The sequence below is a fragment of the Colias croceus genome, chromosome 15, assembly GCF_905220415.1.
Source record: "Colias croceus chromosome 15, ilColCroc2.1".
NCBI classification, from domain to species: Eukaryota; Metazoa; Arthropoda; class Insecta; order Lepidoptera; family Pieridae; genus Colias; species Colias croceus.
In genome coordinates, this window is record NC_059551.1 from 3525149 (window position 1) to 3550866 (window position 25718).

General features: G+C 31.4%; 1 protein-coding gene and 1 long non-coding RNA gene across 2 annotated transcripts in view; both read left to right on the forward strand.

Annotated features, from left to right (window-relative positions):
• Positions 1–7688: 7688 nt before the first annotated feature.
• On the forward strand, positions 7689–9401 carry LOC123698266. The gene is made up of 2 exons (XR_006752391.1): positions 7689–8829; positions 8918–9401. It is a non-coding gene; the product is annotated as an uncharacterized LOC123698266 (long non-coding RNA).
• Positions 9402–19788: 10387 nt separating this feature from the next.
• LOC123697952 (neuropeptide CCHamide-2 receptor-like) overlaps positions 19789–25718 on the forward strand; it is a 56935-nt gene continuing 51005 nt past the window's right edge. Inside the window, exon 1 of the mRNA XM_045644530.1 lies at positions 19789–20586. The gene's annotated coding sequence lies outside the window, so the exon portion shown is untranslated. The remainder of the gene's footprint in view (positions 20587–25718) is intronic.

The following is a 25718-nucleotide window of genomic DNA, read 5'->3' on the forward strand; positions in this document are numbered from 1 at the left end:
ATCATACTCCAAATATAATATGGGAGAGAGGAAAAGTTTATCTGTAGTTTAGGTGGAGTGAATAAAATGCATTTTGAAGGATCTTATTTTCGACGGTAAATTAATCGAAAGTTGAATTTGATTTGCTAGAGATTGTGTTCAATTTGATATGCCATAGAAATAAATTTAACCAAATCTAAAATAACAATATTTTTAGGTTTATCTCTTTATTTTCATTTAATATTTAGATAATCTATATTCCATATTATAATACCATGTATTCTTATGTATTAGCACAGATAATACAATACTGTAGGTACTTAAACTTAGTATTAGGTAGGTACTATATACGAATTGGGAATCTACCGTTATTTTTTGGGAATGTATTTATTTTACGAGCTTATTAATTAACTAGCTTCCGCCCGCGACTCCATCCGCGCGGATGTCGGTCTTCGCGTGGATGGTTTATTTATCCATTTTGAGTACCTCTGACAATAACATCTTATAAATATCTATTGGACCCAATTCCCAAATACGGCTAGGCCTATAATAATACGCAACGTGTGTTCGCGGTTCTACGGAACAACGTCTATGGATAAAACTGAAAAATTAAGATTATTTTTTTTCTACGTATTTTTCCAGGATAAAAAGTATCCTATTTTACGCCCAGGATAATAAGGTATAATTATACCAAGTTTCATCGAAATCGAACCGCTAGTTTTCACGTGATGCCTTCACATACAGACAGACAGACAGACAGACAGACAGACAAAATTTTTTTTAATCACATATTTGGGTTTGGTATCGATCCAGTAACACCCCCTGCTATTTATTTTTTCAATATTTTCAATGTACAGAATTGACCCTTCTACAGATTTATTATATGTACCTATAGATAGTAATGTAAAATTTTTTGCATATAAAGTAAAAAATACATCTACTCGCACTTGACCATCGTATTAAGGAGGCTTATAGACGAAACCCATATTTTATTGAAAAAGTAAGTTAATTATTTAAAATCTTATTTAATCCATAATAATCTTTTGTGTAACAAAAGGCACATCATATCTCGGAAATTCCTGAAAGTTCGTTACTTCTCTTTATCTTTATCGTTGCTTTTAAAGCGGCTGTAAATTATACAACTCATACGGGTCCTACATTCACCATTTTGTTTGATCTATAAACAACATTCAACAATTTAAACATAAATAATATTATTAAAATAATATACAAAACATAAATAATATTATTTAAATAATATACAAAATGATTATAATAATACTAATACTGTGGTCTACGATTTGACCTCTATTTCTCTGGTCTATAGCCTTCCCCAAATCTTAATAGACTATCTAACAGTAAAATAATTGTTCAAATCGGACCCTGTAATACCTGGGATTAGCGCCTTCAACAAACAAACCCTTCAGCTTTATAATATTAGTATAGATTAGATTTATTAAATAATTTTGCTTACATTTAAACTCATACGACCACGCATCGGATTTAGAACTTCTATTTATATAACAACAAGAAATACTTAATCACATATTCATAATAATCTAGCTACATCCTTAATAATTAAAGCATAACACAGAGTATGTACCATGCAAATTGCAGAGGCGTTATTGATTACAGCCAAGACATGTTCTTATCTTGTTCTCATATTGTATTTAGTATCTATCTACGTAGAAGCTTGTGTATCTTAGTACTAGGTCTTTCTTGACGAAAAAAATATTGTTATAAAGGTTCCATAGTTTCAATTCTAATAATATAATTTAATTCTAACAAGATAATATCATACTATACTATATCATGTACTGGCTAGTACACTGCTTACATTAAAGTCCTGAAAACTCAATTGATCGCAGGTCAAAAACAATGAAACAGCACATAATCGATTCAAGTCGTTATGCCAAGTGAAAAGGCATGTTTATTGCAAAATCTGTGATCAAGTGCTTTGTCCATACTCGCGATTCTCTCTGCTTTGGTTTCAAAGAATAAATACGTCGATGTAAGGAATTATACATTTAGCATTAGGTAAGAGAGTCTGAACCTTTTATAATTGTTACCTTTACGATTTGGGACAAGAATTAGGTCAATGGATCGAGCAATTAGTAAAAAGTCAATAACACTCAAAAATGCTTTGTAGGAAAAGTATTAGCCGACAGATAATATAATTTCAAAATTGAGAATTTCGCAATTACGGAAAACCTTATGAAATATATTTCAAATAAAGTTCATGATGTTATGATATAACTAAAAACTTGTTAGAACGTTTTTTTATACTACGCAATGTGCAATTTTTTTTAGCACCGTAGGTACTTCTCAAATGTGATTTCAGATCTTATTAAACGTAATTATTTTCCTAGATTGTTAACCCAAAATAAATAAATGAGCGATCAACAATCCCAGCATCTATGCATTTCCAGGCAGCTAAAGAAAATGAATCAATACGCAATACCAAGGTAAGCGATTGTTACGAAGGGTCTACACAATCTGGTCATCGTTTTACGATCGCAAAGCGCATTGTACAACTTGTCACGAAACTAATGGTTCAGAATGCTATTTATATTTTATAGCCGAGAAATTACTCAGGACGAGGATTCCTTTTTAAAATATTCAGTCGACCTCCTTCGTTTCGCAATTTTTCATTTTACGTGCCGATGATGTTTGAGTGGTTCTTGTAATGAAGTTAGTCGTGACCAAGTATGTAATAATTATGTAATAATTATTAACTAGCAAATTTTGTTTTTAAGTAATTACATACATTTAATAAAATTTGTTTCTATAGCTTATATTGCATAATAATTAAAACGTATTTCGAGGGCTTTTTAGCTTAAAATTTTTAAAAATCCTATAAGTATAATAAATATCTAATTGGTCGAATAATTTTTATTCTATAATAAAATCACAACATTCAGAACAAAGCAACCAACAAATATATAATTGAAAACTAGTTAAATTTGTGAAGTGAGCTTTAATAATAGTTTTGTTTGGATTACTTCCAATTAGCAGAAATAATATCTGTTTTGTTGTGATGTTTATTAAACAAATTAGCTTTACCAAACACAATACTCTTAATGTTTACAAATTGACTGTGTACTTGACAAATAATTAATTAAAATAAATATTATTGTAACTGTTGTCTGCGAGAGAAAATGTCATCAAATAGGAAAATGTTACTATAAAAAGAACACAATAGGATTAAGAAAACCATAGGTTACTTTATTTATAGAATAATTTTTAAGACGCATTACAATATTTTTAATATAAACAGACAAGGAGAGAAAAGAGCCTTGTTGTCGAATTATAGTGGCATGTTAGTCTAAAGTTTAGAGATTACATTATAATAGAATTCCCCAAGCTATAACTGTTTATTATGCAAATGTCTGATACTTCATACACGAGTAAATCTATGTACCTATTCGCTGTATATCGATTCTGGGATAGAACTTCCTGTAGATAAGAGTATGGTGACAATGGTTGAACTGGAGTTGCCGCATCCTACTATTTCCTGCTAATCAGAATACTAACACTGAGTATAATACGTAATTGATAGTTTCATAGAAATATATTTCCTAATAAATACGTTTATTTTTTATTTATTTTTTTATATTTGATTTTACGCGAGTATACCTTGATAGGCTTGAGTCTCCCCGCAACCACGCACGCTGTAAAGTATGCGAAACTTCGAGTTAATTATGACGAAAGTCTTTAATTTCTAAATATTTGTTTTGTAAAATTACAAAGAATACTGGAATAATTGTACTTCTTTAAAATAAATATAGATATTTAATCCAGGGGCGAAGGTTGATATATTTTATTGGAAACATTCGAAGGCGTGTTGCTAGTCGAAAATTTAAAGGAATATTGAAAGAAAATTATTTCGTTAGCTCTTTTGCTAATTGTGTAGTTTAATTATTTGAACTAAGAAATACCGTTTCTTATAAGGACTGTTATATTGTCGCCTATTAATTTTAAAAGTTAATAAAGTAAATAATATTTTAAATGTTACGAACGTAATTTAAAGGACGTGTCCATTATTTGAGACGTAAGGTACTTTATAAGAAAATGAACGATAGGCGAGTTGCTAAAGTTCTGATTGATGACTGTAGTATAAGGAAAGTTCTAACAATTGCACTTTGGCCTTCAGAACCACGAGGAAAGAACTGGTTGAATACAGTTTTCTTAGCTTTCCCAACTTAGAGGAACGGAAGAATAATGTGATTTGTTATGGCGCTAAGTGATTTTTTATATAATATAATCAATCTATCTTTGGTTTTTTATTATTAATACCGTAGCACTCATAATTGTTAGTACGTTGCAAATATGTAGTAGTCAATGTTATAATGTTTTGGAAGCAAGGAAGGGTAATGGAAGTGACGTGGAATATTTACGATATTTTCAATTGTCTTATTTTAGAAGACCGCTTTAGTCATACGAAGCAAAAGCGGGAAATTTATTTCTCTCTCTCTCTTTCAACCTGTGTTCGTCCACTGTTGGACGTAGGTCTCACCCATGGCACGCCACTTAGCCCTATGGTTAGTTTCCTGCCGCCAGTTTTTGCCTGCTATCCTACGTAAGTCATCGCTCCATCGTGTCATGGGGCGTCCTACACTACGTTTGCCGGAAATTTATTTAAAAAGCCTAAATAGTTTTGTAAGAAGCAGGTAGGTAATAATAAAACAAGCGAAGTCCTAATAAAATTCAATTCACATCTACTACCTCTACAATTACTACGCTAAAGTTACTAGTTGGTTCTATAAATAACTACGGACTAGATAAGCGTTTTCGGACACGAACAAGTTTTACTAACAGTTTTTCTTAGCAGTTTTTGAACCCAATTCTCCCTAATAAGAAGTAACGTATTAGGACAGCCTCAATTCGATTGTCCAACTTTTTATGTCTAAGCTGAGTGCCTCTTAACAAAGATTGAATTGGCGAATGTTGTACTTGTGTATATTTATCTTATGTTAGCGATTGCTTATCGTGTATCTATAGTGCGTTTGTTCTGTTTTTCAATTGTTTTCTTAATATTACGTAGCCTTTTGCAAACGAAGAGCACTGAAGATGTTATTTTGTTATTTTCTGCTTATACAAGTAAGTAGTATAGATGTAGAAAGGAAAATATTTGCGGATATTTTCACTTTATATTTACGGATTTAAAAATTTTAGAAATTAAAGACTTTTTAACGGATTTTAAACGCGATTTAATCATTATATTATTTTCCCGCGCTTTTATCATTATATTATAGTCTCCCTGTGACCACGCTCGCTGTAAAGTGTTCGAAACGTCGGGAAAATAATATAATGATTAAATCGCGTTTAAAATCCGTTAAAAAGTCTTTTATTTCTAAATGTATAATACTCGCGTAAAATCAAACCCTAGAAAATACTACACGATTTATTTATTCAATTTTGAGAATCGCACGACACGACACGTCATGAGTGATGACAAAAGTTTTGTTTGTGAATCTAATGCACTATAGTTAAATGACGAAATTATAAGTGGTTGATTAATTTCAATTACTATGAAAACACAAAAATTAATTCACGAGACTGAAGTTACGTGCAAACAGCTAATTATTAAATATGATTTACTTCACTATTATATTTTGTCATATTCAACATCCATACAAAAATCCTATTGTGATTATTGGTACCTAAATTTCAATAGAATCACGATTCACGTTCCGCCGTCTTAAATAAATTGACCTAGTCAATGTGACCCTCTGCGGATTAGTCGCCTTAAAATAGTTCAACATGTTTTATACGAAATACATCGAAAATGTATTGAATTAAATCATTTTTAATAGTTTGTTAAAGGCGGAAAAATTTTTGGCCTTGCTATAGAGTGAGACATATTCGTCGTCAGACATATTTGGAAAACTTTCCGCTTTATTTTTTAGACCGACAATGTCAAGTGATATCAGTATCTTTCATCATCATCATCATCATCAGCCCATATACGTTCCCACTGCTGGGACACGGGCCTCCTATGAGGGTACAGGCCATAATCCACCACGCTGGCCAAGTGCGTGTTGGCGGATGACACATGTCGTCGAACTTTTTTAATTCTTTGACATGTCGGTTTCCTCATGATGTTTTCCTTCACCGTTCGAGCAGTGGTGATGTAACACCATGCGCAGATAAATTGAAAAATCAATTTATTTCCTGCACGCTCGCCTGGTCTCGAACCCCGGACTTATCAATTCGAAGTCCGAGGTCTCACCACTGAGCCACCACTGCTTTATCAGTATCTTTATAATATAATAATTAACAAAAAACAAAGCTAAGATAACCTACCTTTTGTCTAATCCCGCGACAATCACAAAGAGTATCAACGCCTTCACATATTTTCTGGTCTTTAATAATTAGTATGCTAAATCTTTAGCAAGTAGTAATTTGGCAACATATTTAGTCATTAGCTTGTCACTTCGTCATGTGGCTAACAAGAACAGAAGTGATTTATGGCTGTAGTTAAATAGGACGTGACGGGGTGTGGTTTCTTTACTAACACAGAGGGTTGAGGAGTTTAGTAATTTTATTATGTTCAGCGATAATGTTCTCTTCCGTACGTGTTTTGTGTTGAAATTTTAAATAGGAGCGTTGAGTTTGTTATAGTAAATTAAGTTTATTCAATTTAAGATTAACGGTATTAGAATTTTGAATATAGGATGTTTAACGGCTTGTGCCGATTATTTTACTACGCGTAAGAATGGACAATGGTGTGAAAGGACGAATAAAGTTCTTTGTGTGATTTCTTAAAATACCAATGAAAAATCACGTTTGTGAAGACCTACAGAAGAAAATTTATTAGATCTATCTGGCTCAAATCAATCAGCTTTTCCGAGTCTTTGAAGTTGGACATTTATTTTTTCAATTCTGTTCAATAAAATGATACTTATTGTTACCAAAAGTTAACACTGAAAATAAATTGAGTCCTATTTTTTTCAGCTTCAATGTGACAGTAGATGAATGCAGCCCAAGTGAGCCATTTGTGTCCAAATATATGGCGTAATCCATTATTCGGATCTTTTATGCTCTATCATGCCCGTTTTATAAGTTTTCATGAATTTCTTTATTTAATGGAATTGATTGGAACTATGAGATATTGGTATTACCTTAAGTTCAAAGTGAATGCTTGCGATAAAAGACAATTCTTGTTGCTTATCGCTCAGATGCAGTAAATAAGTAATTACCTATACCTAGGTTTATAAATTATCTTCATATTCAAAAACCATCAACCGCTACCTTATTTTAATATACTATCTGTACCAATATTTAAAAAAAAATTCAACCTCAACATCAACTACAATTTTTTAACAAGCATAATAATTCAAAGGTACAATTTAAAACAAGCAAGGAAAGAAAGTCGCGCTCAAAGTTCTGACAATTGCACAGACAAAGGTTAATTGTAAACAGCGTGGTGTAACGAAAGGAGACAACTTTCTAGATGTTTCCCTTATTAGTTTAGAGTACGGAGAGGTGAAAATTAAATAAAAATGTTTATTGTAGAAAAATTTTCTTGATGTTTCTTAGAGAAAAATGTAACGATTTTACGAATTGTTGTATCTACGTTATACTTGAATTTTTAATAAATGTTTTTAATTTTAATTACGAATTGTTCTTAATGTTATATGTAAGTATCATGAAAAAAAAAAAACACTTTTATGTAAATACCCAATTTCGGAAGAGGATCCGTCGTAGTCATGTTTTTGGTAGGGCATAACTTATGGGTTTTGCGTCACCGATATGACGAGTTGTGTCGCTGTGGCTGAAATTATAATAATATGGTATTCATATTAACGAAATAGAAAGCAAAAAAACAAAGACTGATAACCACCATAAAAATTTGTTTGTAAGAGCCGTCTTTTGTTGTTGTCACTTTTAACATTCACATAAATTAAACACCTAAAAGAAAATAAGTCTCGCCGTTATAAGCGATTTCCAAATGTCTAATGAGTCAATTATAATGGAGAAAACGTCCTATTCACTTAGTATGATCATTAAAGAACAAAATATTATTTGTAAGGAAACATTCTTCCTACGAACTCCTTTTTACAATCGAGTTCAACATTATATTTATGTTTTGTATCTATTTACAACAGGGAAAAAAATAAAAGAAATCCCGTAGGACTCATTTGCGCAAAATATTTCAAATGTTTACTTCAATAAGCTTCAAGCATTATTATGATAAATATTCATAATGACAGTCCAAATATCTATTCACTTAATAGGGCTGTCGTAAAAGTGGCATAATTTGGTAGGCGGAGTTGAGTAATGAGGTAATTTCCACGACGAAACGCCGACTTGTGAGAAATGACACGACAGCTGAGAAAATATCCAAGATTCTATTGTCTCCCGCCCACCTTACCAAAACAATAGCTGTAGGAAAGTAACCGCTTTCATAACTTTGTGTTCAACTATGGTACGCTATTTGACGAAATTATTTAGGCGGTGAAAGGACATTGTTATTTTTGAAAATTATGACTAGTTACTTAGTTAGTATTGAGGAATAAAATATGATGTCGAATGGCAAAGAATATTTGGATTAATAGCATTAGAATCTTCATGAATAGTTGGAATGTTATTGCTTATAAGGCTATGTGAAGTTATTAATTGTCATTGTACCCTTAGAATACTGGATGTAAGTATAGATATTATATAAACTGTTAAGCGACAATGAGCTTCAGAAGGCTACTCGTGTATAACTTTCTAAAGAAACTAGCTGGGATGGAAACCCAAGGCTTCGTCCGCGAAGTCAAAGAAAAAGAAGGAACGAGATATTTCACCTTCAGAAGTATTAACACGGAAATGCTTTTTCTTAAAACGACATATTTTAATTAGGTTTATTGTTTCGTTGTTCAATTGTTTAGGTTTATATTCATCTTTTTTAATTTAATCAATACTTCAATATATATAATATTTTAATTAGGTTTATTGTTTCGTTGTTCAATTGTTTAGGTTTATATTCATCTTTTTTAATTTAATCAATACTTCAATATATATAACACATGGTAAATTCAAAGTTTAAACTACGTCAAGTTTATTAATGGGGTACTAGCTCAGGTTTAAGGAACTACGAATTATACGAAGTTATGTCATACGTTGCAAATTCTTCATTTGTAAAGCTTCGCATGAATCTATCATTGCACGTAATATTCGCATGCAATTAGTTTGAATGTGGCTTAGTTGTGAAGTTATAAATAGAATATATGAGATTCTATGATACTTCACTTCTGGAACGTTCTAGAAAATAATACTCTACTAACACGTGAATACAACTCGATTCAAGGTCGCATTGTCTTCAGTTTGAATTACTTGGAAGATCTCAGAAGTACTTTCAACCAGGAAGCTATTAATCCTAAAATAGTTTCACTACAATACTATCGTCAGAGAAATAAAACTTTTCCACTACAGTTCGGTTTTCATTATGGATTAATCATAAGTTTGCTTGAAATTCCATGTTATTAATGCATTTAATATGATTTTTATAAATTATTTAACAATATTAGAAACACTATCTTATTCATTGTTTGCGTATGGAGTTCAATACGGTCGATATCTGTATGAAAATGCTACATTCATGTAGATTTTTTATGAGAATAATAACGATATTTGGCGGCAAAAATCAAGTCCATTGAAGGGTCGAGTTCTCTGACAAAAGCAGTATTTGAAGACCTCCTTTGTCAGTGACAAAAATAGCTGCGTCATTTTCAGTCAATCAGTCAAAGTAAAGATGTGAACATTTTGATTATAATAATATGCTTATAATCTCTTATACTATGTTTATTTTTAAACTAGCTGTTGCCCGCGACTTCGTCCGCGATTAGGTCGTTTTTCGTCATTCGTCGTTTAAAAAAAATACGTGACACTTTATTTTAAAATGTTCTTAATTATTGTCTCTTATAAAATTTAACTATATTAAAATTGAACACTCTGATAAGAAAATCTTAAAATCTGAAGAAAACATGAATGAATGTGATTTAAATTCTACATTACTTAGTATCAAATAATAATCTAAATTAAATGTAGATTAACAGTTTGAGCACAACATTATAGAATATGTACCTAAGTATTAAATTACGTTAGTTTACAATATAGTAACTTTACTAAAAACACGATTTCTATGACTATCTTTCGCGCTTGGTACCACAAACTAAGCATGTTTGTGGTAATACTGTGGCCTGGGCGTTATAACACGTCCAGGGAGTTCCTGAGTGCCGATATCACCATCTTGAGGAAAAGCTTCTAATGTCGATTTAAAACTGCATACATACGAATTAACCTGTTCTAAAATTGTGAAATGAGTTCAGTTTTAATAATATAATAAAATTTGAGAAATATTGATTTCTTGTATTCCACTATTCGTTGTAGTCGAATACAAAATATATTTAAACAAACTTAGGTTGGCCTTCAGGCAAAAGGGATCCTATCAAATGGTAAACTTGACCTTGTATCTTAAAAGTAAGCATGAACGGACCTTCTGATAATTATTGAGCACCAAAGGATCATTTGAAACGCACTACTATAAGAGCGAATATTGTCTAATAACAGTTTACATTGCACAGTATGTTCCTCTAAAAGTAGTGATTTCAAAGGTTCCGGTGTATCTTCAAACGAAAGCCGACTCTTTACTACACTTAAAGCATTACTTAAAAGAACATACTACGTTAATATCGCCTATACAGAAGATGATCTGTAATCAATTGTGAGGTTATAAGCAAACCCACTTTTATATTTGTCAGACCACACCACCAAATTCGTAGATTGTTTACCTCAAGTCATTAAGACTATGACAAAATCTGTCTGCAGTAAGACGGGCCTCTCGCTATTCGTACGTTTCCAGAGACCGAATAGTTTCAATTCTTAATCTTTCATTAAACAAACTTATTAATCGTTCTTGTCTCATATAATTGTAATATTCGCGTCCCTACTCTAGTCATTGCTTATGCTCATGTTCATCTTCAAGAGATCGAATAATATTATGATGCACCCTATCATTTGTCAAACGGTCTTAAGTTTCAGATTCTCGAGATAAAATATGACTGTCGTGATCAGTAGTGAGACGTAATTCCCTCTCAGTGAGGGTTTCGGTCTCACGGGATAGTACAATATGCCGTTTGCGATCAGCTGTGAGACGTCATACCCTCTCAGTGAAGGTTTCGGTCTCACGGGATAGTAGGGGAGACCGGGTTTGGTTGTCTCACGGGTTGGTTGTCACAGCGGTCTTAATACAAAACTGAACTATCGAATAAGTCTGTTGACCAGCGCGCGTGGCAAGAGCGATACAGTGACAACGCTGTCACCACTTCGCGTCATACCGTCCCGATCTGCCGTGAGGGCCTCACACGTGTTTATTGTTTTCGCACAGATTTTTTATGATATGAGGACCCAATATGCTCCTCATAACATCACTTTTTGTGAACGAAACGACAGCGCGGTTTAATTCAATGCCAACACCATCATAAAAAAGGATTATTTTTAATTGTGAAAAAATATATTATGATTTACACTATTAACACTATTTTAACATAAAATATAAGTCTGTGAGTGTGTAAAAATAAATCCAGCTAATTACACATCAAACTTATGTTTATAATTTGGTATACGACATGAAAATATATTAATTGTCAAGCAATAATAATACAGATAAATACTGAACATAAACATAATAGATATTAAGAAGTATTAGTTAAAATATACTTTGACTACATTGACTGTTAGTCAAAGTTTATTTTTACTAACAACATGTAAATGAAGAAGAAATAATAATTACCAACGAACTAACCTTTTCTATAATACTTAACACGGCACATTTTTCAAATTATCTTGCTCGACTCTACTCAAAAATTTTAGGGTTTTGTTGGAACTTTAATATGTAAAAACTATGATATATCTAAACTACGATACAACTTGCATACGGAAATGCTCATTACAATTGTGAATCTAAAGAATAACTAACAACATACTATTCAATTTTATTGAGCTGATGAATATCTTTTGCCTGGAAGAAATCACCGTCGCCTAATAAATATAATGTGTTTTCTTATAAAACCGTATATACCATTATATAACCGTATATAATATATATTATGTAAAATGATTAAAAATAAATAAATGAAGCAACTACGATTCAAAGAAAACAACTTTTTCAGTGTGAGAATGCTCTTAGCAATCCTGGATGATGAACTGTATGATACTGTACATGATACTCTGATCCCAGTACGGTCAGTACCTCGATAGCCATAACGATAAATATTATAATCAGATAACCGCAAAGTCAAAATAAAAACATTAGGTACTTGTAAAGTTGTGAGTGCAAAATTTACGTTTCATTTGGCAATAACATTTTTTTCGGTACTAAAACGTAGTAGTTTGATATGTGGTTGGCTGCCCCTCCTCTCCTTCCTGAAAAATATCCTCCAAAATTTCCCGAGACACTTCCAATGATTGAATCATGGGACGTTGGACATTAACTTCAGTCAAAAATTGACCAAGCGGATGATTACTAATTTCCACTTAATCCTCGCTGCTATTTATCATCTAATCATCAATTTTCAAGTGGTGTAGTAAAAATATTAGCATAAATCGTCCTTCAAAGGCGATATAATTTTATCAGCATTGAATCTGTTAAAAAAAAAACAAAAGTTAACTGTAAATCTATAAAAAAGCTACTTACAAATAAAATTTTATCAAAAACTACTGTTCCCAATGCACCTCAAAATAATAAAAGAATTCATTTTATTATTTCATTCTAAAAGTCTAATATAATAGTTACCAACAAAAAACATGAATTGCTATCATTATAAAAAATAAATACCTATAAGTAACAACTTACCTTTTGTGGGAACGCATGATGGTGAAAATTCACAAAACACGAAGATTGCATTTGATATTTTTGGTTTTATGGCATTCAATTGCTTTATAAATATCACTACATAGTATAAAAAAGTTGCTTTCTCTGTCCCTATGTCCCTATGTCCCTTTGTATGCTTAAATCTTTAAAACTTCGCAACAGATTTTAATGCGGTTTTTTTAATAGATAGACTGTTTCAAAAGGAAGGTTATATATAATTTATTAGGTTTTAGACAAAGCGGACGAAGCCGCGGGCGGTAAGCTAGTAAATTTATAAAACACGAAGATTTTTAAAATTGTAACTAATGAACACAATCATTAGATTAACTGTAGATAATGGTGTCTAGTTTTAGTTAAAATAATAAACATCTACCCTCACTTTAAAAAAAATGTAGTATATTTATTATTTACACGAAATATATCTTATAGGGAACGGAAGATATGGGTTAAAGAGTTAAATAAATAAATAACATAATTATATTTAAATTATTAATTTTTAACATTGTGTTCAGTGTGTTAACATGTAAATTGATTTGATTTTTACGAAATCTCATAGATGGCGCTGTTACAAAATTAATATTATACAACTTTCTTTTTAAAACTATGTTTCTCTTCCCAAGTTACTTAAATGGCATAATGTTTATAGTGTCAATCTGGATATTGTCAAACAATATTTATATATGCGTCATTTGATTATTAATTTCCAATAGTTAACGTGTGTTTGATTTTTATAACATTTCATAGATGGCGCTGTTACAAATTTGTCGTAATACTACTAAGATTCATTTAACTGTTTCTCTGCCAAAATTACGTAAATGACGTAGTTTTTATAGTGAAAAGCTAGATAATAGCGTGGCTTACTCAAAAACAACATTTAAACATGAGTCTTTAGATTGTACGCTGTCGTAATACACGGAATACGTAAGAAAAATAAAGGTTCACAGCTCCTCCCCCGTAGGTGATAGCTTAATAATATGTAGCCTATAGCCTCACCCGTCCTGTTAGTAATATTCATGCAAAATTTGAAGTAAATCTATGCAGTACTTTTCGAGATTAGCTCGGACAAACATACAGACAAACAGACAAACAGACAAACAGACAAACAGACAAAAATTCTAAAAACTATGTTTTTGGCTTCTATATCGATTATAGATCACGGCCCAAGTATTCTTTTAAAAAAATATTCAATGTACAGTTTTGACTTTCCTACGATTTTATTATATGTATAGATTATTGATTTTACGTGTGCAATTTTTCAACTTTAGCGTTTTCTTAATAATATGCAAATTAAGTAAGTACGTACGTACGTAATAATTCTAAAGCACACAAAAAAATCCTCATAAATCCGTATAAAAATGTATTAGATCATTAAAAGGAATAAATACTTCCTAACTACTTCCTCAAAATGCCATCGGAGTAACGCTCGAAAAACATTACTATCCTTCTCACACTTGGATAAAGACATTATAATTTTTCTCTGTACTGCATCATTACCCATAACCCCTCATCTATACATATAATAAAATCGTAGGAAAGTCAAAACTGTACATTGAATATTTTTTTAAAAGAATACATAATCCATGATCTATAATCGATATAGAAGCCAAAAACATAGTTTTTAGAATTTTTGTCTGTTTGTCTGTTTGTCTGTTTGTCTGTTTGTCTGTTTGTCTGTATGTATTTCCTTGCTAATCTCAGAAAGTACTGAATAGATTTACTTCAAATTTTGCATGAATATTCCTTAGAGGTCGGGTGAGGATAGTTTATACATATTATCATGATATCACCTTCGGGGGAGGAGCAGTGAACCTTTATTTTTCTTACATATTCCGTGTACTACGACAGCGTACAATCTAAATACTCATGTTTCAATGTTGGTTTCGAGTAAGCCATGCTATTATCTAGCTTTACAAAATAAAAACTATGTCATTTACGTAATTTGGGCAGAGAAACAGTTTAATGAATTTAGTAGTATAAAGACAAATTTGAAACAGCGCCATCTATGAGATTTCGTAAAAATCAAATCAATTTACATGTTAACACTACTGAACATACTGTTGAAAATTAATAATTTAAATATAATCATGTTATTTATTTAACTCTTTAACCCATATCTTCCCTTCCCTATAAGGTGCGCTTATATTTCGTGTGAATATACTACATTTTTAAAAGTGAGCGTAGGTAGATGTTTATTATTTTAAGTCAAACTAGACACCATTACAATTAATCTAACATTGATTGCGTTCATTGGTTACATTTTTAAAATCTTCGAGTTTTATAAATTTATAAAGAATAGAAAAAATTCGATCACGAGGCGGGACTCGAACCCGCATAATTTCGTGATCGAATGTTTCTATTCTTTATAAATTGAATGTCATAAAACCAAAAATATCAAATTCAATCTTCGTGTTTTGTGAATTTTCACCATACAAAAGGTAAGTTATTACTTTTATAGGTATTTATTTTTTATAATATAGCAATTCGTGTATTTTATTGGTTTTATAAAGTATTTTATTACACTTTTAGAATGAAATAATAGAATGATGAATTCTTTTTGACTTTTACAAGATTTTGAGGTGCGTTGGGAACAGTAGTTTGTTGATAAAACTTTATTTGTAAGTAGCTTTTTTTATAGATTTACAATTAACTTTTGATTTTTTTATTTACAGATTCAATATTCATAAAATTATATCGCCTTTGGAAGACTATTTCTGCTGACAATTTTACAACACCACTTGAAAATTGATGATTTGATGATGAAGATAGTGGCAGCGAGGATTAAGTGGAAATTAGTAATCATCCGCTTCGTCAATTTTTGACTGAAGTTAATGTCCAACGTATGGTTCAATCATTGGAAGTATCTCGGGTAATTTTGGAGGATATTTTTCAGGAAGGAGAGAAGGGGCGGCCAACCATATATCAAACTACATACTACGTTTTAGTACCGAAAAAATGTTATTGTCAAATGAAACATAAATTTTGCACTCACAACTGTACAAGTTATGATTTTTATTCTGACTTTGCTGTTATCTGATTATAATATTTATCGTTATGGCTATCGAGGCACCGACCGTACTGGGATGAGAGTACATGACTCATCATCCAGGATTGCTTAGAGCATTTTCACACTGAAAAAGATGTTTTCTTTGAATCGTAGTTGCTTCATTTATTTATTTTTAATCATTTTACACAATATGTTTTATATTTGTCCATTTTCATTATATTTTATAAATAAAATGGAACCAACATAACTTTGTTGTGTATCATTTCTCTATTAATAACCCGTAGGCATATTTTACGAGGCCCCATTTAAGGTGCGGTCCTGAAATTATAAAAAGTTAATGTATACTTTTGCCTAATATAAGCTCAAGCTCATTTTTAGATAAAAAGAATTTAGTTATAAATTTATTAAAATTTAGTAGATAAAAGAAATTAAGTATGTTACGATTTTATAAGAAAACACAGTATATTTATTAGGCGGCGGCCTGGCGGCGGTGATCTCTTCCAGGCAAAAGATATTAATCAGCTCAATAAAATTGAATAGTATGTTGTTAGTTATTCTTTAAATTTACTGATTGTAATGAGCATTTCCGCATGCAAGTTGTATCGTAGTTTAGATATATCATAGTTTTGACACATTAAAGTTCCAACAAAACCCTCAAATTTTTGAGCAGAGTTGAGCAAGATAATTTAAAAAATGTGCTGTGTTAAGTATTATAGAAAAGGTTAGTTCGTTGATAATTATTATTTCTTCATCATTGACATGTTGTTAAATGTTATTACTAAAATAAACTTTGACTGTTAATCATCTCAATTCTTCAATTCTTCAGTATTTACCTGTATGATTATTGCTTGGTAGTTAATATGTATATTTTCATGTCGTATAGCTAATTATAAACATAAGTGTGATGTGAAACTAGCTGGATTTATTTTTACACACTCACAGCCATATATTTTATACTAGCTTCCGCCCGCGACTCCATCCGCGCGGAAAAAATTAAGATTTAGTTTTTTTTCTACGTATTTTTCCGGGATAAAAAGTATCCTATTTTATGCCCAGGATAATAAGGTATAATTATACCAAGTTTCATCGAAATCGAACCGTTAGTTTTCACGTGATGCCTTCACATACAGACAGACAGACAGACAAAAATTTTTTTAATCACATAATATTTGGGTTTGGTATCGATCCAGTAACACCCCCTGCTATTTATTTTTTCAATATTTTCAATGTACAGAATTAACCCTTCAACAGATTTATTATATGTAATATAATATAGATTAAAATAGTGTTAATAGTGTAAATCATAATATTTTTTCACAATTAAAAATATTTCCTTTTTTCTTACGGTGTTGGCATCGAATTAAACCGCGCTGTCGTTTCGTTCACTAAAAGTGATGTTATGAGGACCGAATATGTAACCGCCTCAACTTACCTACGGAAACGAGAGTAACCTGCGTTGTCTGTTAGTTATTGTATAGTCGAATTTAACGTTAGGTACATGGAAATTGGAATCTAAATATACCTATTATGTATACTTATATTAAATCTGTACATGAAATATATTTCCTAAATAACTATCACGGGGTGATTAGGGATCGACACTGATGCTAAAGAAGCAAACAGTAAAATTTTTGTCCGTCTGTCTGTCCGTATAACCGTTACAGAAACAAAAACTACTCGACGGATTTAAACGAAACTTGGTACAATTATTTTTCATACTCCTGAGCAGAGCAGTAACTCCATTTTTAAGCTTTCGTCGCGTGTGCAACCTTTATGGTACACAGAATAAAGCTACACAGAAATCATGTATGAAAGAAATGTTCTCCTTATTATATAAAAAATATCTCCCGACATCATAAATGTCTATCTTTTATGGTTGACTCACAATAACACGGTAACTTCCGATAGCTTAGGAGTTCGAAGCTTTCTGATTATATTTGTCTATAACACTCTGAATCTGAAACTTTTACTCAATATGAAGACCGTTTGACAAATGATAGGGTGCATAGATGTCTATCGGTACTCAGGAACTCCCTGGGCGTGTTATAACGCCTAGGCCACAGTATTACAATTTTTCCTACAGCAGGGCGACGAATGTATTTTCGCATAGCAACGGAGGGGAACTCGCGGGGGGTCAAGTGACGCGGGCCACGTACCATTAACATGCTTAGTTTGTGGTACCGAGCGCGAAAGAAAGTCATCGTGTTTTTGTTTTGTTACTATGTAAACTAACGTAATTTAATACTTAGCTACATATTCTATATCGGTGCGCTCAAACTGTTAATCTACATTTAATTTAGATTATTATATTTTGAAATACTAAGTAATGTAGAATTTAAATCACATTCATTCATGTTTTCCTCAGATTTTCGATTTTCTCCTATTTTAAGATTTTCTTCAATTTTAATGTAGTTAAATTTTAAAAGAGACAATTAAGAACATTTGAAAATAAAGTGTCACGTATTTTTTTTAAACGACGAATGACCTAAAACGACGTAATCGCGGACGAAGTCGCGGGCAACAGCTAGTTATTAATATTATGTCAAGAAGGTTGAATTCGTTATTTGAATAATCTTTAATTTCTAAACTGTACACGAGTATTGTGTAAGCCAAACGAATACACAATTATATTTTAATGAACGATCCTAAGTCACGCCAAATAAAACTGCCTCCGTTATTTTTATTAACATTGTTTGAAAGTTTAAAATATTGTGAAGAGCTCATAAATATAATAATTTAAATTAATTATTTCATATCGTAATTATTATGTCTAGAAATAGGAGGCTAAGGCTCCGTGCAGAGAGAGAGCGTTCTGCGTTCCGCGTTCTGCGTTCTGCGTTCTGCGTTCCGCGTTCTTTGTGATGCGAAGGATCTATAGCGCCGGCGCACACAGAACGCAGTCAGACCGCGGCGCTTCGCTATAGCACAAAGAACGCGGAACGCAGAACGCAGAACGCAGAACGCAGAACGCAGAACGCGGAACGCAGAACGCAGAACGCGGAACGCAGAACGCAGAACGCGGAACGCAGAACGCTCTCTGTCTGCACGGAGCCTAAAGAGTGACATAGGCTACTCGTTAGAGCGGTGAAACATCTCGTTCCCATGGGAATTTCCCTCGTCTGCACGGGTACGTCTGAGTAGTTATGGACGAAAAGCCTTACATGAAATAATATTAAAGATGTTTCTAAAAATATCATAACGAAATTATTCAACAAATAAATGATACAGTAATCGAAATATTACCTGCATTGGCACGATACGCCGATATTGTATGTAGACATAACAGACGAAGTTTCCAATCGCTGTACAAGCAATCTTACTTTGTATTGTTTTATAGACTTTGCAAATCATGAAACCAAACTATCGGCTTACAACTCGTGCAAAATGGCAATAAAGATATAAACTGTTTCACATCGTATTTTCCCTTAATTATACTATGGCTTTGTTTAGAAGCTTTATTTGTTGAAATTACGATTGTGTGCTGAAATCGTGTCGACACAATTTTAGTGAACTAAAATTTGATTTACGTTCTTAGATTAGGATTTTAAAAAGCTGTTGTTTTAGTTCTTTGTTCAAAACCTTACTCAAATCACAGTCTTAAATAATTACATGAAATGAAAAAAGAAAACTTACCACTGTTGTGCCATTGGTGAATGTATGATTATAAAAATTTGTGCAAAAAATACATTGAGATAGGTATACATATGGAGACGACAACGCATACATCACTTATGTTCCGCTCACCATAAGCCATATGGCTTAACGCTCATTTTTTACTTGTTTTAAAGTGAAACGCATCAAATATGCCTTCGTGTGTGTTACGATATTGCACAAATAATACAAATAATACGGAAAAGTGCAAAGGAATAACTTTCATAGGTAAGTACCTAACTGGATAATAATTTTTAAAACTCAGTTAGAGAGATTTTGTTCGTGGTGTCTCCTCCATAATAACTAATATTATCTCAATGAAAAAATACTAAACTGTATTTTTTCAGTAGGTAGCCATAGAGTATAAAATATTTTACTTTTTACTTATACAAAATTATGTTGTCTATGAATTGACATTAAAAACATATATTAATTAATGAAATAAATAATAATTAATTTGCTATATACATATTACGATAAAAATATAAAAGAATAAAATGACATCACAATATTATAATCATCATAGTCATAAAATGTCTGATGGGAAAAGAAAAATACTGGCTGAAATTTATTCAGTTCCGGTTTAAAAAAAAAGAAAAAAAAAAATAACAATAAATAAGAACTGCATTCATAATTCAAACTCACACGTGTTGGTGTCATCTTATTTCCGAACTGTGCGCAGAGATCGCCCTTACTTCGTTCGGGAATCGTGTTCGCCTCCAGTCTATTTTGCGGGATACCATCGCGTGGTCGACTCAGAGCACGCGTCAAAATGCTTCCAACTTTAAACGCAGCGTTCCTAAACGAAGTTTCGCGCCAATTCAATGAGCCGTTTTAAATGACCATTCCTTTTGATATTTGAAATGTTGTATTTGCCAGATTAATGGAACACATAATTATAAAATTAAAAGTGCATATTATTATATTGTAAGATTGTTTAAATAGTAGGTATATGAAGATAATAATTCCTTGACGTTGATACGACGATTGTTGCGTGTGAAAAAAGTAGTTTGAAATTGAAGTTTACTAGTGAATTGTGTAAAACGATTCTACGGAAAAAACTTACACATACCGGTTTAACTTAAAAAACGTGAGTAATATGTTTAATATTTATTATAATAAATATTTACTTATTTTTATTTATTAATCGGTTTAAATGATTATATTTATGTCTATTTATTAGATTAATGCGATCAGTTTATAATACTTATATATTTAAATTACCAAAAACACTTTAAAAATACAACTTCATTACATAATTGTAAATAAAATTAGGTAAGTAATTAAAATAAAAGGTCATAAATAATGTTTAGAGTCACTTAAAATATATTACGCTCATTTGTTTAGATATTAAGTATATAAAAGTAAAATGAAAATTTAATTTTAGAATTTTTGGCAACCAATCGTATATTTTAGATAAAAAATGATTATATGCGTACATTTAATTTTAGTGTGAGTTTAGTTAATAGTCATCATGGGACACATTTAAACTAAAAATGTTTATTGTATTTAAACTAGCTTGCCGCCCGTGATTTCACCCGCTTTGTCTAAAACTTAGTAAATAATATTATATTAAGACCTTCCTCGAGAATCAGTCTACTGAGTATTTACTAAATAAAAATCGCATCAAAATCCGTTGCGTAGTTGTAAATATCTAAAAAAGCAGACAGACACAAGTGACTTTGTTTTAAACTACCTATGTAGTATACTATGCCTCCAGTGATAGTTAATGAGAATTATTAACGAATAACTTATATTAAAAAATTATTCAAGAATCGCGTCAATTAGTAAATTCGAGTCTGTTACATTTTTCCATTGGTGTTAATACTTCGCAATTTAACATTTAAATAAACATATTATTTTACATTTTGATATGAATATGAATCAGAATTGTACACAGGTATTAGTAAAAATTATTGTTGTTTTATAATTTACACATAATGATAAATTATTTTCATAATCGCTCGGACAATTCCCAGTGGAAATGTTAGGTACAATAAACAATTTTTGAGGAATCTTAAGTTTACTTTTATCGGTTTTTAACCGACTTCAAAAAAAGGAGGAGGTTATCAATTCGGCCGGTATATAATTTCTTTTTATAAGTTGTTTTACCTAAAATATCAAGAATTGTACCTAGTTGATTTACGCAATAAAAATTATATAGTTAACTATTGTATAAATTAAAATGAATAACATAGAACTGCTTCATTTTAAGTAGACGTTTCAGGAATTCGGATTTTTTTAAAATAACGGTGATGTATAAATTGTGCTCGATAAAAAGACAGCTGGACCAAATTGTTTCTTCCCTCAATTTATTCAAACCATAAATACCTCCAATATCATTTAGATTCAAAAATTTAATCTACAGAGCATTGGCTCTAATATTCTTTAAGCAATTTTGTGGGACCACGTTTTTATTTCTTTCATAACGGTATTTTATAGCTCAACTCCGATTTTTGTATTAAAAATTATATTGTTTAAAGTTCAATAAAATTAATATCGTTTTAGAAGCCGGGTCATAAACATGAAATTATCCAAGCACCATCTGATATGGCTTTAAATTAGGTTTAAAAGTTGTTTTTTTTGTATTAGCTCCTTTTCTAGCCTGTGAGGAATGAATAATTATAGTGTATGATCCTATGCGTAGTTTAATCGTCGTTGTAAACTGTTTAAGTCGAATATAAAATAATTTGAATATTATGTTTTATTTATTTTGAATATTGCGCATGTATTTGGATGGAAAAGCGTGTATGTGTATCGATAAATTATTTATCTAGCACCCACTAGCAGCTAGCTACTAGTTATTATTCTATGCTATTAGGGGAATATAAACTGATTAATATTTATAGAAACATTATTATGTGGCGATAAAAGATCTACGTAGTACGTAGGTAGAGAAAGCTTTGATATTAAACATATTATGTAAAAGTTGAAGTGATAAACAAAAGCACTCGAATGAATGTGATTGATTATACTATTATTTTAATAAAGAGCCACCTAATAAATATGTACCTATAGTAATTTTAAGAAACTAAGTATTACAACTAAACGTTAACAAAGACACACAAAGACATGGATATAAAAAAAGACGGGTTGCACTCCGGGAGTGCCGGCAGAAGTGAAAACTCGTTCAGCATGTTTGATATTTTGGAATGGTATCCGTCTTACGCATGGAATATAAGGGCTAAAAAAAAAAAACATTTGTCTTACGCTTTTTCGATCAGGCCACGTGTCCTGACGCGAGTTTAAGATTTTATACCCAACGCCGCTAAAGAAGTTTTCATTTCAAACAATACACAGAAATAACTTTATAACAGGTCTACAAATAATGTTTATCCACGAAGCAAACAGTGAAAGCAGCTCGATTTTTGCACGAAACAACTTTTAATGTGTTCAGGATTAATAAAACAACATTTCATAAATCTGTCTGCCTTATATTTATTGCGTGTTGCAGTTAAACAAAACCATTGCGATAAAAATAAACGTTTGCAAAAATACATGTTTACATGGTTTACCTTTACTTCTTTGTACGCGTACATCGAACTCAGATTATTTTTTCTATATTCTATCTATCTCTATCTCTTCTCTATACAATGTCGATGGGCCCTGGAGGGTACTTACTTGAAATACGGGAGATAAAAAATTTTGCTAAAAGAAACAATTCATTTATTTTTAAATAGATATAACTGCATTCAAAGATTTTCCACCCGAAAATCTTTGAATCAACATCTATTTTTCATACCCCGTGACAAGATTAGGTATGGCACAACAACGTTTCCCGGGGCAGCTATTCTTTCTATAACATCTATTTCCACAACACCTCCTTCTAATGCAGAATATTCACCTGTATAGTCTCCCTCAAGATTTGAAATTCACAGATAGTTTTAGCACTTAGTCCTTTGAGCATCGAAGACTGATATTGACCGTTAGGAAATAGTTGAAGAAGAATCCATACAATATAGAGTGATAGACTATCCCTTTATAGCTCTGTATGGTTTTATTAAACTTAGCTTTTATCTAAGACTCAAACTTGTCATTACGTAGGTTGAAGTGACGTAATAGCAATCAGACGTAGGTGATAATATGGGGATAACGATGGCTGTTTTCCAATTACAGAGCATAATGCGACTCAGTGGCGCACAATGCCGAATTATGCTGATGCTTAATTGGAACGTGAAACGCACTAGCAGGTTGCGCTAAGTTCAGTGTTGAAAAAAAAATCATAGAGTTAGCAATAACCTCATTAATGTGTAAATAAAGTGGTATACATAATAATTGGTTGAAAACTATTTACGGTTATTTTAAGTAATTTGGATTTTGATTACCTATTTCATAAACATTTTTTTCAATGTTTGTACCTTCATACATACTTATATTTATTTTTTTAACACAATTTGAATTAACTTTGATTATTTCGAAAAAACTACAATGAAACGAAAGCTTTAATTTTTTTTTCCAACAATTAATAATTACTAACGATAAATCGATTGCTCGCATCAATTCACGCGCATTACTTTGAAGAGTGCTCGATTGTGCGAAGCGTTGCTGTAGTTGGAACATTCAACGTTAAGCATTATGCCGCATAATGCGCTCTAGTGCTGTAATTGGAAAACACGGATAGATAGACACACTATAGATAAAATAAAGTAGGAATTACGAAATTGGTAATGTAAATGTCAAAGTTAGAATTATAATGTATTAGCTACTCGCCCTGGTTCCACCCGTACTCCGTAGGTTTATTTGTTTTTGTAGTTTTGTAATTTTTTAATATTTATCATCTATATTTTAAGCGGACATAAATAAAATTCAACCAATTTTTTGTTTTAGTTAGTACAATGCACCTGTTTTATCCTTGGTCGAAAGCTTGTATAGCTTATTGTGTTATTCTGGTATAAGCTACATCATTGCCAGGTATCATCATAATTTGATGAGTGGTTTTCACGTGAAAGAGGAACAAACATACATACATGCATCCATCATCAACTTTCACGTTTATAATATAAGTAAGATAAGATAAATATAATAAATTTGTACACGTTGTTAAAAAAGTTATTTCATCCAGATTATCAAAGGACAGAACATTCCCTGTATTTATTTTGTTTGATTCACCAAATTTGTAGCTTTTTGCATCAACAAAATATATTCAAACATATATATAAGGACAAAAAGCAATTTTAGAACGAGTAGAGCTAGTACGAAGCGTTGTAAACAGTGTGCCTCGCATTTGATTGGAATTTTTAAATAAATGAATCTAGAAATCACCAGGTATATTCCAGAATAAAAAAGTTTACTTTTTCATAAGGACCTTGACTATATGGTTGAAGAATAACTTCATGAACATATTCAAGTAGCGAAACTAATTGGGAATTCTTGATTCAAACTTCATTGTATAATGCTCTATTTCATTTAGCTCTATGAAATTCAGCCAAAAAAAAAATAAGGTTCATAAACTTCCTGAGCAATTTGCTAACCAAGTAAACAATTCAGAAGTTATCAATACCTGAGCGTGAAACTTAGTTCCTGGATAATTGCATCGTTGCTTGGACTAAGTGAGTGGTTACATTGCTTCTTTAATATTACTATTTTCATCACTACTCACTACAGAGTATAAAGCAAAGCCGCTTCTCGTGCCTGTCCTAGTGTTTGTATACATATATGCTTAGATCTTTAAAACTACACAACGGATTTTGATGCAGTTTTTATAGATAGTAATTCAAGAGGAGGGATTTAGTATATGATTAATTAGGTTTAAAACAAAGCGGGAAAAGCCGTGGGCGGAAAGCTAGTGTACATTATAAGGCAATCAGAACATGATAGATTATATCATATTTAAACCTTTTAGCGGCCACAATAACTAAAATAAATCGTTATTTTGATGAGAAATTACCTTGAAAATGCTCCGAGATAAAATGTAATTGCTTTCAGACCATTAATAATTATGGCAGACGATTGATGGCCGCTTTAAAAAGCGAAGAATACGTCCTTTGCAATACGAGATTAACCCTAACAATAGATTTTATTACAAGCTAATGTAATAGAAATGAATATTACCCAAGGCGTATTCGTATTATCTGTATAAAAAGAATAGGATTTACAAAAGAGGGGATCTAAATACTCCTTTTATGGGTTATACAATATTTTTGGAAATCTTTTGTATTTTAGAAATATTCATGTAGGTATTAACAAATGAAACGCATCAATTATATTAAACACTAGAGGTCC